The following is a 20,921-nucleotide window of genomic DNA, read 5'->3' as shown; positions in this document are numbered from 1 at the left end:
GCAGTGTAGGATCAAGGCCAGCAGCATCTAGGATGGAAAACAATGGGTTGTTGTGTTTGTTTTACCAACAAGGTCATGTTTTGTCTTTCCCCTGCTGGAGCAATATTTCTGTGTTAATTATATTGGGCCACATTGTCCTTATTGACTCTTGGTTTATAGTTGATAAAGCCTTTGAATGGCTGCCATGTGGCTTCTTATTTGTCTTCCTGATCTTTAATCCATATCTCAAATCTGGAGTTGCCCAATTGGCCACAAGGGTTGCAAAGGAGCCATTGAGGATTTACAGGAGTTAAAAAATTTTATTAAGATAATATTAAAGTAACAAGAGAACGGTACAGAGTTTAAGCATAGAAGTTTCTGGTTATCAGGGAATAAGGTACAGATTATCAAGGGGTGCAAAATTCGGTTTAGGAATGGGTGTCATAAGGAATACATAATCTGCAATCTCCCCGATTGGGGGTAAAAGTTTAACGGGCCAAAGTACATGCATGCTTTCAGAATTAGCACATGTAGCCAGGCCCCTGTTTGCTGGAAAGAGGTGAGTGGGTCTAGTGAATCCATACACTGTGTTGAGTAAACACACTGTAATGTTCGAGTTCAGCATGAAAGATTTGGTTCTTAAACAAAGAACTTGAGAGCAAACCCCCTCCCTCCCCTTTATCTGCTGGGACACAAAGAGAAAACAGCCCGGGAGTTGGATGTTACAGTTGTTGCTCTTTTCTGCAAAAGCAGGCATCAGTCTTGTTTGATGTTTTCTGGCTTTGGTCAGTTTTAGTGCAATCCATAATGTTATTAAACCATAGCTAATTCATTTTCTTTTTGAGCGGTTGGAGTGACTTTGCAGTCGTGCTCATGAAAGGAGACCATCTTGATAGCCGTGGAGACTAATTGTCTTCTGTTTATCTACAAAACAGGTACAGCATGGGGAACTGCACAGCCGGCTTCCCCCATAGCACATCACCAATATGTCTCTCCCCATAACTGGAGTAGAGATAGGAGAATCCAGACTTTGGAGTCCATTCGTTCCTTGGCCTCTCTCCTGACGCTGCCAACGTGGAGACCAACGGTAGTGCCAGGTTCTGTGGAATCAACTGAGAAACCACCGAATAATCGTTTGACGGTCCTATCTTCGCTATACCTAGAACCTCGGTAAGCATGAGTAATCTTTGACATGCACAATCATGCAGGGCTACAACTGATCCCATTCAGAATGCCCCACCTCAAGTGCGTCCAGTCTTTGGGCCTCTCCAGACCAGCAGCCTCACCTTGTTGGTACTGGTGCATTCTAGGAAAATGAGGACACTATGGCTATCCCATGCTTCAGCTACCCGTGCAAAGGGTAGAGTGCTGTAGGGTGTTTTTCACCAGGTGTAATACGCTTTCCAATGTCCCCCTTGTCCAGAGATCTGAGAGACAGGAGAACTGGCCAACCCAGTTCCACAGACAGGGGTGTATGGGGCTGGATACCCAGCAGAAGAACTGTGTCCGATCCCAAATACAGCCTGTTTGTTATGTTAATGAAAGCCCAGTTCCAGGGCATGGTCCAAATGCATTCTCCACATGGTTAGGATCTACGTATATGAGCTATGTTGTTTGAAGACCCAGACTGGGTGCAAGTTATAACATCACTTACAGTTCATAGTCCACCTTTCTGGGTCACCACTAAACTCAGCTGGGTTTGAAACTGGCATAGAATTAATGGCTCCAATCTCCTGAGCAGTCTAGCCTCCCCTATCCGTGTGGGGTGGTTCATGACTGTCTGTCTGTCATGCAAAACCTATACACACCTGTGCATATCTCTCTAGCGATAGCAAGTTCGTGGCAGAGGGTCTGGGGATTCTGAAAATGCAACTACAGTCATAGACCGAAAAGCCAAAGCCAGGGCTGGAAACAGGCATGGGAAGAAAATGTCCATCAAACTAGCTGGATTTCCCTATGCTGGCCAATGCTCGGCTTTTCCAGTGTTTGCGGAGATAAAGTGGTGTCCTGTCCTATGTATGCGGTTTAGTTTAGTCTGCATTAGGTTATCATTTTGCTGGGGGGGACAGGACACAAAAACCTTCATCTTCCTACGAGCATGCCCCGTAGCAGCAAGCTCCGTGGAGTGGTTGCAGTCTCCCTGACACCACGCTCTCTGGAACGGCTCCGTGTAGGATATTATGTCTCATCTACTCCAGTGAAAGTCTTGGGCTGTCTTTGCCAGTCTGTCAGAGCCGGGTTTTGCTGCCGAATGCATTAATGTATGGGATCAGTGGAGCGGGAGCCCTGGCTGTGTGTTATCAAACACAATCTATGCACCCTTCTCCCCTGTGGCTGTTTGCTAGGCAGGGATTTTCCTCCGTGAAGGAACAGGCTGATATTATATGGATGACGGGGCTTGTTTATTGGAAAGAGGGGATTTTGGTGGGGGGATAAGAGGGAAACCTGCTCCACCAAAGCTGCCCTGGGCACATTGTGCAGCTGCATTGATGCTACCCAGCCTGTCCCGCCAGATCTTTGATAGCCGAGTTTTCCGTCTGTGATTCCCCCATGCAGAACCTATCTCTCTTTCATTTTGCTTGAGGGGGGAAAGCGCTTGATACCCCGCTGCTCTCCTGCCACAGCAATCATGGGCCAGAGCTGAAGTGATGGGAGGCAGACGTGATGTTTCTAAAGGGCGAACCGTAGCATGATGAGACAGGTCAAGATGCAGACCTGCAGGGGAGAGGGAAAAAAGGCCCTTTTTTTCATCATAAGAAATATGATAAATCTTGCTGGTGTTTCTGTAGCTTTCATCCCAAAAGATCCCCAGTCACCTACTCTTTCTTGATCCCTGTCCTCTAAACCCCAGGTCTTCTGTGAGGACACCAAGGAATGTGTTTGTAAATAGAGGAAGTCCCCTCTAGGTTTCCATGTGTGCCCGGTTTTCTAAGGCTTTGTGAACACTACTGAATGTCTATCCTTTATCCAGAACTAGTCCTAGCAATGGTGGACATGCTGGATTAGAACAGGAGCAGGCCTATTTACCTCTGTGTCAGGAAACCCCACTGTGGTGTAGATGTTCTGATCCTCAACCCAGATGTGCATGGGATTCTGGGGGCAATAGTCCATCTGTGCAGATCTGGGACCTAGTCTTCTGACCTTTCAACTGTACACTTTTTTGGCGGGGGAGGGACTGTCTGGGTTTCTGTTTTGTACCTTGCTGGTACAAGGCAAATGATAAGTGACAAATCTCTTTGCGCGTGTAAACACAATACCACTGAAGTGCAGCTACTTCTGGGGTGGAGGTCAGCAGCAGCACAGTACCCTGAACAACAGTGGGGTTTACATTGTAAATTGAAAAAAATCCTCTTGTCTAAAAAGTGTGATTCTATACATGCTCATGCTCAAATAAATTGGTTAGTCTCAAAGGTGCCACAAGTCCTCCTTTTCTTTTTGCGAATACAGACTAACACGGCTGTTCCTCTGAAACCTATACAATTACTGTAATAAATGAAGCAGGAGAGAAGATGGATGAGCACAAAAGGCCTCCATGGAAAACTCACTGAAGTCAATAGGAGTCTTTCCATTGACTTCAGCAAGCTTTGGATAAGCTCCCAGTTGCAAAACTCCTCGGGATTTCTATGGTGCAGGAAAAGCAGAGACTCGCAGTCTATCTGCTTTTCTACCAGACCGCCAGATGAGTCTGGCTGCTTTTCTGAGTACTGTCTGCAGTGTTGTAGCTGCGTTGGTCTCGGGATATGAGAGAGACAAGATGGGTGAGGTAATATCTTTTACGGAACCAACTACTCCTGCTGGTGAAAGCAACAAGCTTTCAGGTTCCGCAGAGTTGAAGAACCCGAAGAAGAGCTCAAAGAAGAGCTCTGTGTAAGCTGGTTAGCTTGTCTCTTTCACCAGCAGAAGTTGGTCCAGTAAAAGATTACCTCACCTACCTTGTCATTCCTCATACTGATCATTCCTAAAAGACCATGGCTCTGTTGATTTCCACTTTCAGAGCCTAGTTAAGAAGATGATGATGATGAATTTATGTTTCAGAGTAGCAGCCCTGTTAGTCTGTGTCCGCAAAAAGAAAAGGATGACTTGTGGCACCTTAGAGACTAACAAATTTATTATGTGTTAAGTGCCAACAGCCTGCAAGACACAGAAGCAAACATTGTCCCTGCCTGGAGGAGCTTAGAATCTAAGCTAATAAGCAACACACCCTGACCCTCCCACCTTTGTTATTCCTTCAGTTTGCATGGAAGAATTAGTTTGGTTAGTTATTCATTTATATAGAGCTATTCACAAGTGTCTTATCATGGCTAGTGGATCTTAACCAAGTTAGCAGCTCCCCCTCCCATCCCCCCAGCACAAACAGTGACACTCAGAATAAAAGAGAGAGCCTTTCATGTAGCTTTAAAAATAGCAATGGTATTAACTAACAGCAGGGAGAGACTGGCCAAAGCTGCGCTACTTTGAATAGGCCATTGGGAAAGGATGGATTGTAACAGCTTCTGACACCGGCATAGCAAGAACGTGGAGAACAGCTCCTTCAAACACCCCTTGGCCCTTTCAGAGTCTTTGCCCAGCTACTAAATCCATATTTAGGCCTTGCCTGCGCTCCAAAGCTGTACAATTTTCAATATAGTTAAAGGATAGTTAACTCCGTCCACACTGTACCGCTTTAGCTCAGCGGAAAGTTGTTTATACTGGTATAGTTCCAAGGAGGAAGAATACACTACATAGGTATAAGGCACCCTAGCCCTATATGAGAGCTAGGTACTATTATTATACTGGTGTAACTGCATCCACACTAGGGGTTGTATATCTGTAAAAAAAAAAAATCACAATCCTACCGACATAGCTATTCCAGTGCAAAAACTATGTGTGGACCAGAATACCTAGATAATAGACCTGATGTTCAGACATCTTAAGCACTCAGCAGCTCTCACTGACTGTGACAGGTCTGGTTGTCATCATGCCCACTGCTTGTGTGAATGACCGAATGGCCGGGTAATAGCGTGAGAGTAATGAGGGCAGTGTAGATTGGAAGGTAAAGAGTGGACGGAGTAAATGGGAGAGCAGCCAGGAGGCGACTGCAGCAATTAGTGAATTACACCCATGCAACCCCCTAGACTTCAAAGCGCTGTTGGTATTTGTAGAAGAGGCATAGGAACAGAAAGTGACTTACCAAGAGTCTGGTGGATCTGGGTCTAGAACGCAGTGTCCTGATTCCTGGTCCCACGCCTGACCCACTGGAACAGGTGCCATGCTGTATAAGGTACTGTAGCGACTGGGATAGGGGTGGTGAAATTAAGAGCAGACTGTTGCCCATTCAACACTAGCGTGAGTGGGAACTGTCACCTCAATGAATGATGAGTTATTGAGCGGTGTCTGCATGGTGCTGCTTGGGAAAGTTAAGCCAAATTAACTTAAGGTGTGAATTTAAAATGCATTAGTTAAACCCCTGTGTGGATGCTCAGAAGCAAAGCGGTTTAGTTTGCTTTAGCTCAATTCACTTCCAAAGTGGAAGAGAATGTCCACACAGGGGTGTAATGTGCGTTAGCTAATGCACTTTAAATACACACCATTAGCTAATTCAGTTTAACTTTCCTGAATGCTGAGCATCTCTGTGTAGACGTGCCCAGATTGGCCATACAGCAGGGTGGGTGTAGGTGCCACTTAGAGAGAGGGAGTGAGCGAATCAAACCAGTAGAAAAGCTTCCATTTCCAGCACCTGGTTGTGAGGTCATTGTCTGCTGGAGTCACTAAAACGCTCAGCCTGGCACTAGCCGCGGACCAAACCCTGCTGAAGCCTCGCACCTTGCAGGCCTGTGACATGGCTCAGGAATGTGGTTAAAACGTAATTCTATCCTCTACCCTGCAGGTCTGAACTGTGCTTTAACCATATTGTACCTGGCTCCTGCCACACCATTTGTACAGTGTAGGCTTCTACAAGGATGCATTTGTAGAGATGTGCTTTCTTTGATGGGATCGCTCCGTTTCTTCCCAGTCAGGGTGGCTGGATATTGCTTGGAATGAGCTAGTCGGGTATAATGAAGCAGGGCCAAAAATCACCATAAGTGCCAAGGTGAGGAGCCTGAGATGCGTGTGGGTTCACATGAGAAAGATCTATTGATTATATAGTGGAGATGGGCCTGAACAATTGTCTGACACCCACACGGATAGAATGGGCCCTGGGTCCAAGCCAACCCTAATTTTGGAAAACCAAAGCCTGAATAATAAGATTTTGCTCAGCCAGCCCCAGCTTTGTCCCTCTCCCCTATACAGTGTTGGGTTACTCAGTGCAGCTGCAGCATTTGACTAGAGACTCAAGAGTCCATCCAACTTTGGCTCATGGTGTCTGGTACAGAGCATCCTCAGTGATCTTTCTGTTCTGTGCAACGTCCAAGGGATTGAAAAGATTAAGTGGGGAGAAGGAATCAACCCTGTGGGTTGTGCAATCCAAACACACACTCTCTTCTGCGTTATATGCAAGGAAAGAGATTACAGCCAAGTCAACAATGGCCAGATTGTGAGTCCTTGAAACACACCTGGATGAGGGGCAGGTTTGATTTCCATCGAATAGGAGTGGTTTTGGTGGCGGAGGGGAGGCAGGGGGGAGAGGAGGGGTTTGAAGATTGGAGGCTTTCAGGAGCAGAGGCAGCTTCGAAGATGATGTTTCCTAATTTCATCAGCTGATGATACCAGTGGGGTTTGTGCAGAGGAAGGTTGCTGGGAGCTTGCTAGCAGCATGGCAAATGGCTGCTACTCCATGGTGGGGGGGGAAAGTGACTCTTGATTGGACAGCAGCTTGTTGGGTGCTTTGGGATCTATGGGTGAAAAAAAACCCTGTTGCTATTATCTATTTTTAATTGGGATCCTTATGTTGTTACTGCAACTGGACTGGATAAGGAATGACTGGCCTTGAACTGGGTGATCTTGTATCTAGCGATGGCATTTGTAAAGCACCTATCACTGGAAGCACTTTTGAAGAGAACTCAGTGTCTTGTATTACAGAACCTACTGTTTACACAGGTGTTTGGTTCTGTAACATGCTTATGACATGGGTTGGTCCTGTCTACACAGGCATGACCAAGTCATGAGCAAATCCCATCAGGGCACCACTACCTTTGGGGCAGCATGTTATAGCATGATAAGTGTTGTCACACAGGCCACTCGTACGAGAAAGAGACTGAGGGCCTGATCTCCCCGGTCACTTGTGCCCATGCAGCTCCACTGAGTTGACTGGAGTTACTCCTGATTTACAGCAGCGTGAGAAGAGAGCTGAGGCTAGAGAAACTAGCAGTTGTGAGTCAAGAGGGGAGAAAGAGAGAGACGCTTTGATTCTGACCTCTGAGGCCATTTACCGCCTTCTAGGACAAGTGTTTGAACACGACCCAACCCCAATCAAATAGCCACCGCGTACCAAGCGGGCCAAGGCTGCAGCCGGTGTCTTTTCTGCAGCCCCTTCTCTTCCTTCTGTGCCCACGAATGGTGCCGAGCTGGCATCTCAGGAGCTCAGAGTCTTCTACTTCTCCACAGAATGGGCACAACGGCATCACACCAGTGAGCCTCAGCCTTCACCTGCAGGAATCCCTGCTCGATGGGAGAGGGGAATTCAGTCTCCAGGACCCGTTCAGGCCCTGATCCCTCTGCCGAGGCTGCCCACCCAGGGACCAACTGCGGTGATATTTGTGCTACAGAGAACTGACTACTGGGAATTATACTGAGGCCTACTTGGTGCCTTTCCCACAGGCCACCAACAGCTGCCAGCCGGTAACAACGGTCCGTTGCGTTTCATCTGGGCCACATTTGACCCAACATGCTGGAGGGGAAAGACTCCATATCCCATGACCCATCCAGTCTGTGCCTCTCTGTTCAACCCAGGTTTCAGAGTAGCAGCCGCGATAGTCTGTATCCGCAAAAAGAACAGGAGTACTTGTGGCACCTTAGAGACTAACAAATTTATTAGAGCATAAGCTGTCGTGGGCTACAGTTCAACCCAAGAAAACAAGCTTGTTGCATGGGGACACTCACCCCACACACCTTATCTCCCTCGTAGGCTGCCCTTGAGCTCTGATAACGGGCTTCCTGACCCTGACCAGCCAGTATGTTGCTGGTTCGGTCACATTACGACAGCAGGCCAGCTGCCAATGCGTCTCCGGGGAGAAACCGAGCCATGACTTCCAGCTGGCAGCGAGGGTTGGGAGGGCAGCATGAGAGGGCGTCAGGGTGCTCTGGAGCATTGGGCAGAGCTCTCTGCCCGGCACAGTCAAGGCTGCTGCTCAGTCAGCTTTTGGCAGGAACATCACAGCCGGGGGCTGAGGAGGGAGCTCGTTTTCAGAATCCTCTCATTAAAAAGGAAGTTTATAGTGGAAACAAAAGTGACTTTCAGTCCCAATGGAGCTCGTCCCACTCGATTTCCTTTAGAGCCTCAACAGAGGTGCCGGGAAGGTCTTCCCGTACTCCACAAACTATCACGTGGTGGGGGGTGGGCTGGGTTAGAATGGGGGTTGGACTGGCCCCCCCAAAACTGTGGGAGAACCATGCAATGAAGCGCATTAGAGTCCTGCGGCGTACCTGCAACTCCATTGCTTTGGAGCTGCAAGCCCTGCAGCAGATGCCCATCCCCTCTCTGGCTTCAGCCCCAGGATTTCAGATGTGGTTATACCGTGCGGTGGTGGATTAGCCACTGGGCCACCAGGGCCTGTGCCCAGAGGCCCTGGCCAATTGGGACACCCCGTGCCCCACTCCACCTGGTGCTCCTGTTGGGGAGCAGGGAAAGGCCCCGCACCGCAACTCCACTCCTTGGCAGGAGTGCCAGGCGGGGAAGTCCCCACGCCCCGACCCCATTTCCCTGGCAGAAGTGCCATGGGGGGCGCCTGGGAGGGATTGCAGGTGGAAGGGGTGAGGAGGAGCCCCCAGTTGCTCTGGCCCAGGGCCCCACAAACCCTTAATCCACCTCCAATACCATGGTTTTGTCCCACCTGCGCAGGCAAGGCCAAAAACAGATAGGTTTGGAGCTCCTGCTCCCATTGGAATTGGAGGCAAAGCTCCTACAAAAAGCCCAAGCAAAAGCAGTCCTGCCTGGTAATGACCTGTCTGGAGCTGCTGATGTGGACGCCACTCTCTCCTAGCGAGAACACCCAGAGAAATCCCTTCCCTGCAGGGCCTGCCTGGCGAACACCCTAGGAAAGCCCTGGATCAATACAGCAACGAAGTCCCCGGTGTGAGATGATGCATCTGAGACTGAAGCAGATGGCCCATGGGGAATGTCGTGCTGGCCAGTCCCACAGGATGTTTTCCGTTTTCTTTTCCTGCTCTGTCCAGGACATGATGCTACAGGCGATGGGGCTGGAATGCGTGTGGGAGCAGCTGGGGCGCTGGGGAAAAGATCTCATGTTCCGTTTAGGTTGGAATAGATTGTGGGGTCTTCTGCTTGTGTCGTGTTTGCGCCAGCGGAGCCTCTATTGAACTTGGTGGGAGTTTTGCCTGAGTAAGGCCCTGGGGCTTGGCAGTGCTGCCATGTGCCAGCCAGCAATCAGTCCCTTTCTGTTGGGTCTCTGCTCCAGGCCCATGACTGACTGGCCTCCAAGGCTACGTCTGTGCTACGCTCTTTGGGAAAATCTTTCATCCCTGCACTACCCGAGCTCCACGGGTGGTAGCCAGAGGGCAGACCAGGGCACTAATGTTACTACTGCCCTGCTCGGAGCAAGGCAAGAGGACACAGGGATAAAAATGATAATGCCCTGTCGGCACAAGTGCCCCCATCATCCCCCTCACTAGGGGAGCTGCACTGATGCTAGTGTAATGGCGGGAGATTCCCTAAGACAGTCCAGTGCACCCAAGGCCTGCGTGGTTGGAGCAGACACGCTGCATCTCCTGACCAGCAAATTCACCCTGCTTCCCGCTGGTCTCCACTTGGCTCCTGCTGCCCAAGAGCAAAACCATCTTTTTGCCTCCAGCCCCAGTGGAAATAATCATGAAACTAAGCGGCGGAGCCCTAGAGCAGAGAGTCACAGACTCTGGGGCAACCACAGACCTGAGCCTCCTTTGAGATCACATTACACCCTGGCTCCGGGGAACCGGAGCCCCCCAGAAATGGGCTCGAGAACTACAGACTTGCAGCCTTCGGACAAAGGCCCCTTCCCGGACGAGGTGGCATCTGTCCCGGGTGTGTAGTTCTACTGATCGGGGTACGGGAAAATCACTCTCTGATGTTCCCTTTGGCACGCTGGGACCTCCCCCGCCCCGAAAGGCAGCTCTGCAATGTATGGGCCTCTTTCTCCAGGCCAGTCAATGTGTCTTTTTGTTGTGCTGCTGGGGTTTGATGCCTGTGAGCAGAGAGGGACAATACGTGGTATTGTTCCCTTTCAGCAACATCTGATGATCCCGGAGAGAGTGAGAGAGAGCGCGCCAGAGGGTGGAGATGGGGGGAGGGGTTTTGGCCAGGGCAGGGATGGGGGAAGAGCTAGCCAGTGGCGTGGGCTGCACTAGAATCTGCCAGGGAGAGGACAGGGAATTACAGCTCCAGAAAATCTTGCAGGGGAGAGGGGCGTGTGGCAAAACATCAGTTGACCTCAAGTAGGAGCAAGATGGGGTTGGAAACAGGCCATGCAGAACATAGCATTTTGTGTCTGGCTGTGGGGAGCTCTGCGCTTTGCACGCTAATAGCCTGGGCGCTCTGGGGGTGTTTTGGGGGGGGGGGCATTGGGGCAGGTCTCCTCTGCCGTTTCCCCTTCTGGGAACAGGGCAACATTCCTGTGGAAGAACCTGCTGGGTCTTTTCTGTGCTTGCTCCTTCCTGTGAAATGGTGCTAGCTGATCTAAGCTCCGCCAGGGCAGGAAGGTCTGTCCATACTCTGGCCTTTACCGTGAGCGAGCAAATGGAGCTGCTCCAGTTTATTCTTTGCTGCCAGCTCAGCAGTCTTTGGAGAGCAGCTAGAAGTGACTCTTCTGGGGCTTCTGCAGAATGATGAGTAAAGGTCAGGTAGAAGAAAGAGGAAACCCAGGGCAGAACTGCAGGAATCTCTTGAAGTTTCCACCAAAGGGGCTTTTCCTGGTCTCCGCAGTTTGCTGCAGCTATTGGGTGAGTCTGAGAGGAGGGGAACAAAACCCTGCCTCCAAAGATCTGGATTGGAGGTTTGTGGCTTCGGCCTTCCAGCAATGATAGGCTGATGCTGATGTGTATGAGGAGGTGGGTAGCAGTCTGTCCGGAGAAGAGGGAGGTTGTCCTCAATGTAGCCTCTTCCAGTAAGATGAGGAGATGATGAGGTGAAGACTGGGCCCGTATAGAAAATAAATACCAGGGAGGAGAGAACAAGCCTGGGGCAGAGGATAGGTGCCAACTAAAGCCGCTCAGATGCGACGGTGATGAGCATGGTGTGAGAACCTAGCTGGATGAGGACAGGCGGAGTGGCGAGCGTCACATCTCCCCACACCCATGGCTCTCTGGACCTTGTTCCATCTCGGTCACTTTGTTTCTGTTCTCCCTGATACCAAGGCTCTTGGTGCAGTGCAGCCAGCGTCCACCTCACAGGACCACTATCACCAGCGGCACCGGTTGGCCCATTGGTCAGCAGCCTCAGCAAAGAGGTGTGGGGTCTGGACTCCCTTCCGTCTCCAAGGGGTGGCTTCTCCGTGGAAGCACATTGGTGGGGCAACATGGAGGGGCCTGTGTTGCCCCATTGCATGTGGCATCTGTAGATCTCTGTAGGTCTGGGGATGCCTGTCTGGCAGCCTCCACTGGCATGGCATTGACTTTAAAACAGCCCTAAGCTTGAAAGAGAAAAAACGTTTAAAGAAGTTGATGTTACTGTTGACTTTTAACTGGCTGGTTGTTTACAGGCGGGGTACTGATTCTCTTTGGTCAGCTCGGTGGGCACAGAACTCCAGGGGCTCAGCCCTGACTTTGCTGGTGTCAGTCGGGCCAGACTGTCCCCCTGTGTCTGCAGATCCCAGCCCAGGGAGGAGGGGGAACTGAGGTCTCTCTGGAATGGATTGTTTTCTCTGGAGTGGCAGTGACACAATGGATGGCCACAAATGGCACTGAGAGGTGCAAACTCCCCCATTCACGGTAATGGGCTGTTAACTTTAAAGCCTAATTAGGAACCCTGAAGTGTCAACACCATTAACCTTGTCACTGCGGCTCCCTCTACCAGAAAATCCCAGCGAATTCGCAGGGTTAATTCACTTGGGGCCTCATGGGCCTCATGCACAAGACAGGGGACTGGAAATCAGGATCTGCCCTTGCTGGCTGATCTTCATCTTGAGCAAGTCACTTCATCTTTCTGTGCCTTGCTTTCCTCGCCTGTAGAACGGGAGGGATGATCCAGATCCGCCTTTGTGACATGATCAAAGGTTGGCGGATGAGAAGTGCAATATAAATGCAGAAGATTATTTGATTGCTGGGAAAGGACAACTCCAGACGAATAACCGTGTGTCCTAGAGCTTAGAAACGGAAAAGTCCCTCCCCACTATGTCCCATCCAATGTGTTTCCTGACTAGGGAAGAATCCCCTAAATTCTCAATGCAGCATGTTTTGAATACATTGGCAATGTTATTTCAGCTCTTTGGGCAACAGAGTTGTTTGCTACCAGCCTTTAAAAGACAAGGGGAAAGTTTATAGTATGTTTTTAGGCAGGGCTGGCCAAGAAATAAGGCAGGAGTTAATCAATTATTTTTTGTCACAGTCCAAATTTCTTGGTCAAGGTCCAGACTTGAGAGAAACGTTTTTCACACCGCAATAACAATAGTGATAATAAGGAAATAAAAAGATTTTTGCAGTCCATTCAAAAGCATCAGGTGGTCCGGATTTGGCCCATCATCTGCCTATTGACTTCAGCTGAAATAAGGTTTCTGTTTGTTTTGCAAAAACCAAACCAAACCGATAATAATAAAATAAAAATTGAGGTTTTGAGCTTTGGTTTTGTCCCAATGCGGAAGGAAATCCAGACCTTTAGAAATCTTCTGCAAAAAAGCAGAGAGGGGAAAACAAGGAAGAGTCTTTGTGGCACCTTAGAGACTCCAGAATAGCCCAAGGGCATTTACATGGGATGTGGAGATCCAGTTTCAAATCCCTGCTCTGCTTGATGAGGAGTGGGGACTTGAACCTGCATCTCCCGTATCCCACATCGTAGACCAGAAGGGACCACCAGAGCATCTAGTCTGACCCCCCTGTAGATCCCAACACCAGCCAGCACCCACACCCTTACACCCAAAATTAGACCAAAGTATTACAGCCCCCGGGAAACTAGACTGTGCCCCGGCCACGGGGCTGTTGGCTAGTCTGGGCTCTTTCACTCACTCACCAAAAATGCCATCCTGGGCGTGAGAAACCTACTTTGCACCCAGTCCATGTTTTCCAATGAAAAAACGCTCATAGGAGAATTCTCGACCGCCCTATATGTATAGTGTCAGCCGTGAGATGGCCGCTGTCGGCCCCAGGCTGCTGCTTGCGGGGCTTGGTGGATTTCTGTCAAGCCTGATTCAGCAGCACTGGAGACTGTTGACTTTTAAGATGCTGTTCAGTCTGCCATGCTGAGGCTCTGATGTTCACCTTGTAAATCCCAGCTTGTGGCAGGGCTGCTGCCCTCAAGCCCACCTGGGCCAAAAAGGCCAGAATTTTGCTCTGTTTGTTAGGTGTAGCATGGGCTGGCTTTGGCAGAGCAAACCTCCCAACAGTCCTGGCTTTTGTGGGACCGTACCGCTTTGGCCCCCTAGCCCAATTGAAGCGAAACATTTCCTGCATTCAGGTCCTCCGGGGGTGGCAGGGAAGGGAGCAACGTTTAATTTGTGCCAGGGCTGCCCTCTGGCCGTGGCAGTTCATAGCCCTGGCACCTCTGGCGTTTGCTGCATCAGTGATGAATGTAAACAAATTGCTTGAGCCCGAGCACCTCTTTCATTACAAATTAAGCCCTGGGTGGGAGGGGGGCCGGCGGCCACCTCCAGGGTGGTGCCCTCTCCTGCTTTAGCCACTAGCAATGCTGGGATGCGTGGCTCCAGGGGGAGGAGTAGAGGCCGCAGGTGGGCCCTGTGCAAAGGACGCTCTCTGCCTGTCCTCGTGCTGGGGAATAACGCACCAGCCTGACCAGGTGGGTGGATTGTCTACAACTTTCCACCAGAAATCCCCCCACCGCCCCCTTCCCCAGCCCCCTATCAGCAATTGCTTCTTTACCAGGAACAAAATTCCCCTCTCTAAAAACCAAACTGAAAGTGCTGTCACCATGACAGCAGCGTGCAGGCTGGAGCCCACGCAGGGCTCTGTGCTCATTGCATGAAAGGGCAGGTTCGGCTCCTGCCCTTGCGGGGCAGATCCCTGATAAAGAGCAGGGCCTAGATGCCACGGTGATGGGCATGTCTGAAAACTCTTTGCATGGACATCTCATTCTCACCTCCCATTCTCGCCTGTGCTCAGAATCGCTGGCCCCCACCTCTCTTTCTAGGCAGCCAGGAGTGCCTGGAGCTCTTGGGGTGATGCGTGTGACTTGGAGCCCCGGCTAAGCTCTCTGCTTGGCGTATGTCAGTCCAGCCACGTTTCTGCAGTCCCAGCCTAGCGACCCTGCTCTGTGTCTCGTTTATCTGAGCTGACCCCTGAGAGCAAAACCCTGCGGCTCCCTGCGCCTGACAGGTCACGGGGAAGGTGATCTGTGGCCCGCGGAGGGTATTACTGACGGCAGAGAATAGGGAAGATGACAGCAGCTTAGCACTAGCTGAATTTCAAGCTGTTCCTCTGTCTTTCCTGTATCCAGAGGGGCATACTGTGGGTCAGTGAATCGTGGCGCTGGCAAGGCATGACAGGGGACAGCGGTTGTAGCCTGCCTCTGCTGAAGATCAGGGTTAGAATTTGCTAAAGAAGCAAGAGCAGGGGCGGCTAACCTGTGTCTCCAGCTCTTCGGAAATTAATATGCAGCTTCTTGCATAGGTGCCAACTCTGGGGCTGGAGCGACAGGCGCAAACTTTTCAATGTGCCGGGGGGTGCTCATTGCTCAACCCCCTGGCTCTGCCCCAGGTCCTGACCCCCCTCCACCCCTTCCCCCAAGGCTCCTGCCCCTTCCCCCGGGCCTGCCGGTGCCCTCACTCCTCCTCCTTCCCCCCAAGAGCCTCCTGCACACCCGTGAAACAGCTGATTGTAGTGGGCAGAAGGCACCGGGAGGGAGGGGGAGGTGCTGATCGGCGGGGCTGCCCCCGGGGGGGAGGCGCTGGGGGGAGCTGATACGGGGCGGCTGACATATTACGGTGGCTCTTTGGCAAGGCACATTGGTAAATTCTGGCTCCTTCTCGGGCTTGGGTTGGCCACCCCTGACCAAGAGGAATCTTGGGGGTTGGGGGTTTCAGTCTACGCCGTTGTGGAGGTTAGTCCATAGCCCAAACCCAGACCAGTATTTAATTAGTAGCGGACTCAGTCCAGGGCTGGACGAGCAGGGGGGCTGCCGGTCAGGATTGCGGGGCGTCAGCAGAGCTGTGTGCGGGAGCCAGGACAGGAACAGCAAGGCGGTGTTGCAAATTGGGATTGAGAGACAGAGCAGAGCTCTCCTGGGGAGATGGATCAGGACAGGCAATCCTGCAGATTGAGAGTTGGATGCTTTGTCAGGCCTGTGTTGTGTGGGTGACCCCAGGAGTGGAATAGCGGGGGCTGCAGGACGGACGACGGAGGATCATTACAGTAGGGTTACGAGTGATCTTGCTTCACCCAGAGGAGGAGCGGGGACATATCCAGTCCCTGTCCTCAGCACCAGCCTTGCTAACTTAACAGCATGGAGCTCGAATACCCTGACTGGGACCTGCGCCGCCATTTTAGGCACAGACTTAGAGCATGACCAGGGGCTTGTCCACACTGGAAACGCTGCAGCAGCACTGCTGTGTCACTTCAGCGTAGACTCGCCCGGCGCCGGCGGGAGGGGTTCTCCGGGTGCTGGCGTTAACTCACCGCCCCGAGAATGTGCTGTCGGCCCTGGGGGGGTTAGGTCGGCTTAACGACATCGCTTGGGGGGGGGTGTGAATTTTTTTTCATCCCTTTTAGAGACGTAGCTGGGTCGACCTCGCTTTTTAGTGTGGACCTGGCCCGGGAGTTTGCTGGCTGCGCTCAGCGGGTGCCGCAGGTCGTGAGAGCAGAAACCTCCAGTCAAAGGAGACTGAACGTAGCCGCTGTCACACCGAGCCTCTGTCCCCTACCACCACAGGCACACTCTGGTGATGGCTAGCTGGGCTCTGCCAGGGGAGACGGGGTGAAGTGAAAGCAGCATTTGCTCCAGATCAGGAACCAGCTCCCTTGGGTTGTTTCTTAGCCACAAGCGTTTGGACTTGGACAGGAACCATTTCCATATGCGACAGAGCATAGCTACATACAGACAGAGCTGCCCCTCCCCACCTCAGACACACACAGGGACACGGCTACGCCGCACAGTAACATGCATGGGCACACATCTACATACACGTGCATGCAAGCACACAGACATGCACAAGACACACATAACACAGGCCCATACAATAGATGCATGCTGGGCTACTTAAACGCATAGGCATGTGCAAAGGTATTGTATGCACAGACACAGAGACTAACATGCATACACTGGTGCACATAAATACACAAACCTTGAACAAACATTCTCACACAGACACACGTACAAACAATTTATGTGTATGTGTACAATCTAACCCATCATTCAGAATACACAGACATATACACTGTACCCCCCACAAGCGAATACATGGGACATGATGTGCACCTCGCACCCCCACGCCCCTTCAGGGCATTGGTAACTAGGCATTACCTTCGGGTATTTAGATCACCTGCACACACACACGTGCAGCAAACACACGCTGTGTACACCACGCACACTCACACCCCCCTCCCAGCCACACCACATGCATACGACACAGGGCGGCAGCCCTTTTGTTACCATCATCAACCCCTTTCGCCCCCAAAGAGCCAAGAAGCAGCCTGTGATTAGGGACAAATCGGGGCTACAAAAGCATTTCCTTTTTAAAACGAATCTGAGCCTAATGTGACCGTTGTGCGGGTCTCCATGGAAACGAGGCCTGAGCACACACGTCCTTAGCTTGTACCATGGGGGACCCATCTCTCTCTCCCACCCCCCAATCCGGGCCTTAAGTCCTCCCTCCCTCTCTGCCTGCCTGCTGCAGACTGAGGCTGCGTGGAGAAGCCCCCGGGGACCCTGTGACCTGTGCGCTGCCCTCCTTGTGTGCCTCCGCGGGGTGTTGGAAAGGGAAAGGGCAGCTCAAGGTTTCCAGACTCCGCCACCTGGCTCCTGACCTTCAGGAGCACAGAGGCCATGGGGTGGGGTGTGGGGGGGTCATTGGGTCTCTGTTCACCAGGGAGCTGTCTCTTAGCAGGGAATTTTCCCCTAGGTTCACTTGGCACAGTAGAGCTTCCAGCACCCCCGAGTGAAAGGCAGGGCTGGAAGGGAACCGGTGAGCGTCCTATGCCACTAAGGCTGGCCGTGCTTGGTGCCTCTAGCCCTGGCTCTATGGGGTACCCCCAGTTCATGTAGGGGATGGACAGGTCCCCTTTTGGAGGGGGCACTGGGCTCTGAAAGACATGCCTGCAGAGGGGGAGGCCCCTGGGCTCGGACCCTGCGCCCTGCCAAACCTATCTTGTTTGGGCTGGGACAGCTTTGGATAAACTGGTTTGAAATGTCAATGCTGAACTTGTCCCGGGCAGGAGCCCAGTGGGGGATGCAGGGGTCCTTTGGCTCAGGCAAGGGCAAGATAGCGCTCCCCTGACACGACACTTGGGCCCAGATTCTGGCTGCTTCCTCAGGGATGTGCCAAGAGAGCCCCGTGGCCAGGCAGTCACAATCCCAGTGCTTGTGTGCCTTGAACAAGAGATAGGTGGGTGGGTGGGGGTTCGGTGTCATGGTCAGAGGTGATACACTTAAAGGGGGGGCAGAGTTGTGACCAGTGCCACCTCCCTGGCATGCTGGCTGATGGCTAGGACGTACCTCCCTATAGCAGGTGCAAGACCCACTTCTGAGTGTGCTTTTCCAGAGACATCTCTCCTGCCTCAGCACTGCACATGGCCCCAGCCACACCTAGCGCCTTCCACGTTTTAAGTATCAATCTGTCTGGCTCTAGATCTTAGTCAGGAGGACATGGGGAGCCTTGCCAACACTACCTTTTCTTCTCTCCCTCTTCCACATCGCAGTAGTGAAGGGGCTAGTTTAAAGAAGGCACCAGTGGTGTGGTGCTGCCCTGCTCTGAGCAGGATTAGGCAACAGTGTTCAAACAGCAATGCTCCCAGCATCATGAACATTTGCTGGAGCTGTCCCAGGGCTAGCAACACTGGGAAACTTTAACTAGGGACAGTATAGATCTGCAGATGCAGAAAACCCACAGCTTGGAGGCGTCTGGGCCCTCTTTTGTAGATTTTCAGTTGCTGTTACAGACCTCACTTATGCTGGGAAAGCAGCTCCAGATTAACTAAATCAGTTTTTTTCGTTGATCCGGTTAAACCAATGTAGACGCACCTAAACCAGTTTAACCTTGGCTTTAAATAGTGTTAGCTTAATTCGATCTAACCCAATTTAAGGGAGAGTTAAAATGGTTTTTCCATTGGGGAGGTACGATGATTTAACTAGATCACTTAAAAACTGATTTAAACTGGTGCGACTTTTCTCCTCCAGTCAGGACCTAAGATTTCATTTTAAAGACAATACAGCCCTTGAGGCTGTCTCCCCAGTGCAATTGATTCCCCCTCCCCCCAGGGCGCTAAGTGTACCATCTAATTATTGCCATTAAAATGCTAATGTCATTATCCATTTCATTCCCGATTCTCCAAAAAGCCTTGTCCAGGGTTTGAAAGGACCTTGGCTAGGAGGAGGTTCTGTGCTTTGAATCTGCAAAGAGCTGGCTATTACATCAGCCTCTTTTGATTATTCAAACGATTGGGATGGCTGATGCTTCCCTTCGGTAGGAGGGTCCTATTTGTTTTTACACTGTGTGGATCTCAGGATTCTGTGGGATTTCAATGGGCCCCACTGCAGGACAGTAACAATTGACCCGGTTACAACATGGTTCCAGCCTGTAGCGTAGATGAGACTTCATTGTTCCCTAACCAGGCTGAGCCATCTGTGAATGCAGCCTGGTCACAAACTCAGCAAAGGATTCAGTTTTGGTCTAGAAGCAGTGAAAGGCGTTCCCTTACAACCTAAAGTATTTGGGCATGGCTTCCCTGGGTTTATAAGAAGATCTGGTATGTGTGTCTGGTAACACCCATTGTTTCATGTTCTCTACGTATATAAATCTCCCCACTGTATTTTCCACTGAATGCATCCGATGAAGTGAGCTGTAGCTCACGAAAGCTTATGCTCAGATAAATTTGTTAGTCTCTAAGGTGCCACAAGTACTCCTTTTCTTTTTGATATGGGGAGAGTGTATCTGAACAGGACAGAAATCAAACATTCCCAGCTCAGAAATTCTACCAATTTAAGAGGGAAAATCATTGGAGATCTTGCCGCAGTTCCCATAGGTTCCTGCTTTCCCAACCCTGTGGGAAAGAAGAGACTTTGGATACATCTACACAGGGATAAAAGACCCGTGGCACAGTCACGACTGACCCGTGTCAGCTGACTTGGGCTCGTGGGGCTCAGGCTGTGGGGTGAAAAATGTCTATGTAGACATTTGCACCCTCCATCCCCACAAGGTCCCTCCCAGCGCTCAGGCACGAGCCTGAGCCCGAAGGTCAAAACAGCAGTTTTTCAGCCCTGGAGTCCAAGTCCCGTGAGCCCAAGTCAGCTGAGCCAGGCCAGCCACGGTTTTTGTGTCCCCATGTAGATGTCCAGTAAGAGACTAGTCAGGAAGGACTGAGGGTAGCTGTGGCACTGTATGCTGATTAACGGGTCCAGAGTGCATCTTGGCTCTTGTGCGATGTTCACACTGATGGGCCAGTCCAAGGCCTTGTATCCACCAGGGAATTTTTACTAAACTTTGGCCATTCAGCTCCACTGGTGGAAGCCTCAGGTTCAAGGTGGCTGCCCTCCATTTAGCCACCATGTCATGTGTCCTGCTCAGAGCAGAGTTAGACGGACATGGTGCTTCCCGTGCTAGCCTCTGCCCAGAGACTTGTCTATACTAGAATGCCCACCACTGCTCCTGCCAGTGGAACTAACCAGGCAGTAGCTACGGTGAGAAATTCTAGGGGTAAACACAATCCATGGGGCTGACAGTATCAAGGGCATCCATGTCCTCATGACCTGGTAAGATCTGCTCTCTAGTTCCCTGGTGGGGACATGCTGACTTTACCTGTCCCCTGTTTCCTGTCCTAGCCACTAAGGAAGCCTCGGGCTAGCTTCTGTCTATGAACCAAAACCACGGCAGCTTTATAGTTTGCCAATTTCTGCCCCCCTCCACTCCGTCCCCCCCATCCACTGTGCAAACTTCAGTGACAGATGCATCTTCGCCAAGACTTGCATGTCCGTAACCATGGAAACAGCTGTTCAGACTCCAGGATGCCAAAAGGAGGGGGGGGGGGAGAGAAAGAGAGAGAGTGAATGGTGAGTTAGCCCGTCTATTCCTGTGCCTATCAGCTGGCTCATCTGTTTGCCAGCAGGACAATAGCACCTCCCTCCCCTTCACCACCAGGCCTAGATGGGAGCTTAGAGATATGCCTGGGAATGTGAGTGGGGATTTACAGCAGGAAATACAGTAGAAGCAGGGCAGGGTGGTGTTGAGAGTACAAGCCATGCTGACTGGGCTAGGCACTGGCTAGACGCTTGCAGATTTAGCCTTAAGGTTTAGCCTGAACGTTTAGTATCCAGTTATTTTCCCATATTTCAGCCATGAGAGAGAAGCCATTGACAAACCTACAGCACACACTGCCCACGCATGCTTCCATGCAGCAACCCTTGCAAATCACACGCACATGCTATGCTCATGGATGCATACACATATATCGACAGAGTTGGGTGCACACATACTATCCACATATGCCTGTACATATGT

General features: G+C 51.2%; 1 long non-coding RNA gene across 2 annotated transcripts in view; it reads left to right on the top strand.

The window, feature by feature from the left end:
* LOC125624896 (uncharacterized) overlaps window positions 1-20,921 on the top strand; it is a 101,689-nt gene that overhangs the window by 1,810 nt on the left and 78,958 nt on the right. For both annotated transcript variants that reach the window (XR_007353416.2, XR_007353417.2), the window contains exon 2: window positions 915-1,149. This is a non-coding gene — a long non-coding RNA (uncharacterized LOC125624896). The remainder of the gene's footprint in view (window positions 1-914; window positions 1,150-20,921) is intronic.

This window comes from Caretta caretta, chromosome 19, assembly GCF_965140235.1.
Source record: "Caretta caretta isolate rCarCar2 chromosome 19, rCarCar1.hap1, whole genome shotgun sequence".
Classification (NCBI taxonomy): Eukaryota; Metazoa; Chordata; order Testudines; family Cheloniidae; genus Caretta; species Caretta caretta.
This window is presented reverse-complemented; position numbering and strand designations above follow the sequence as displayed.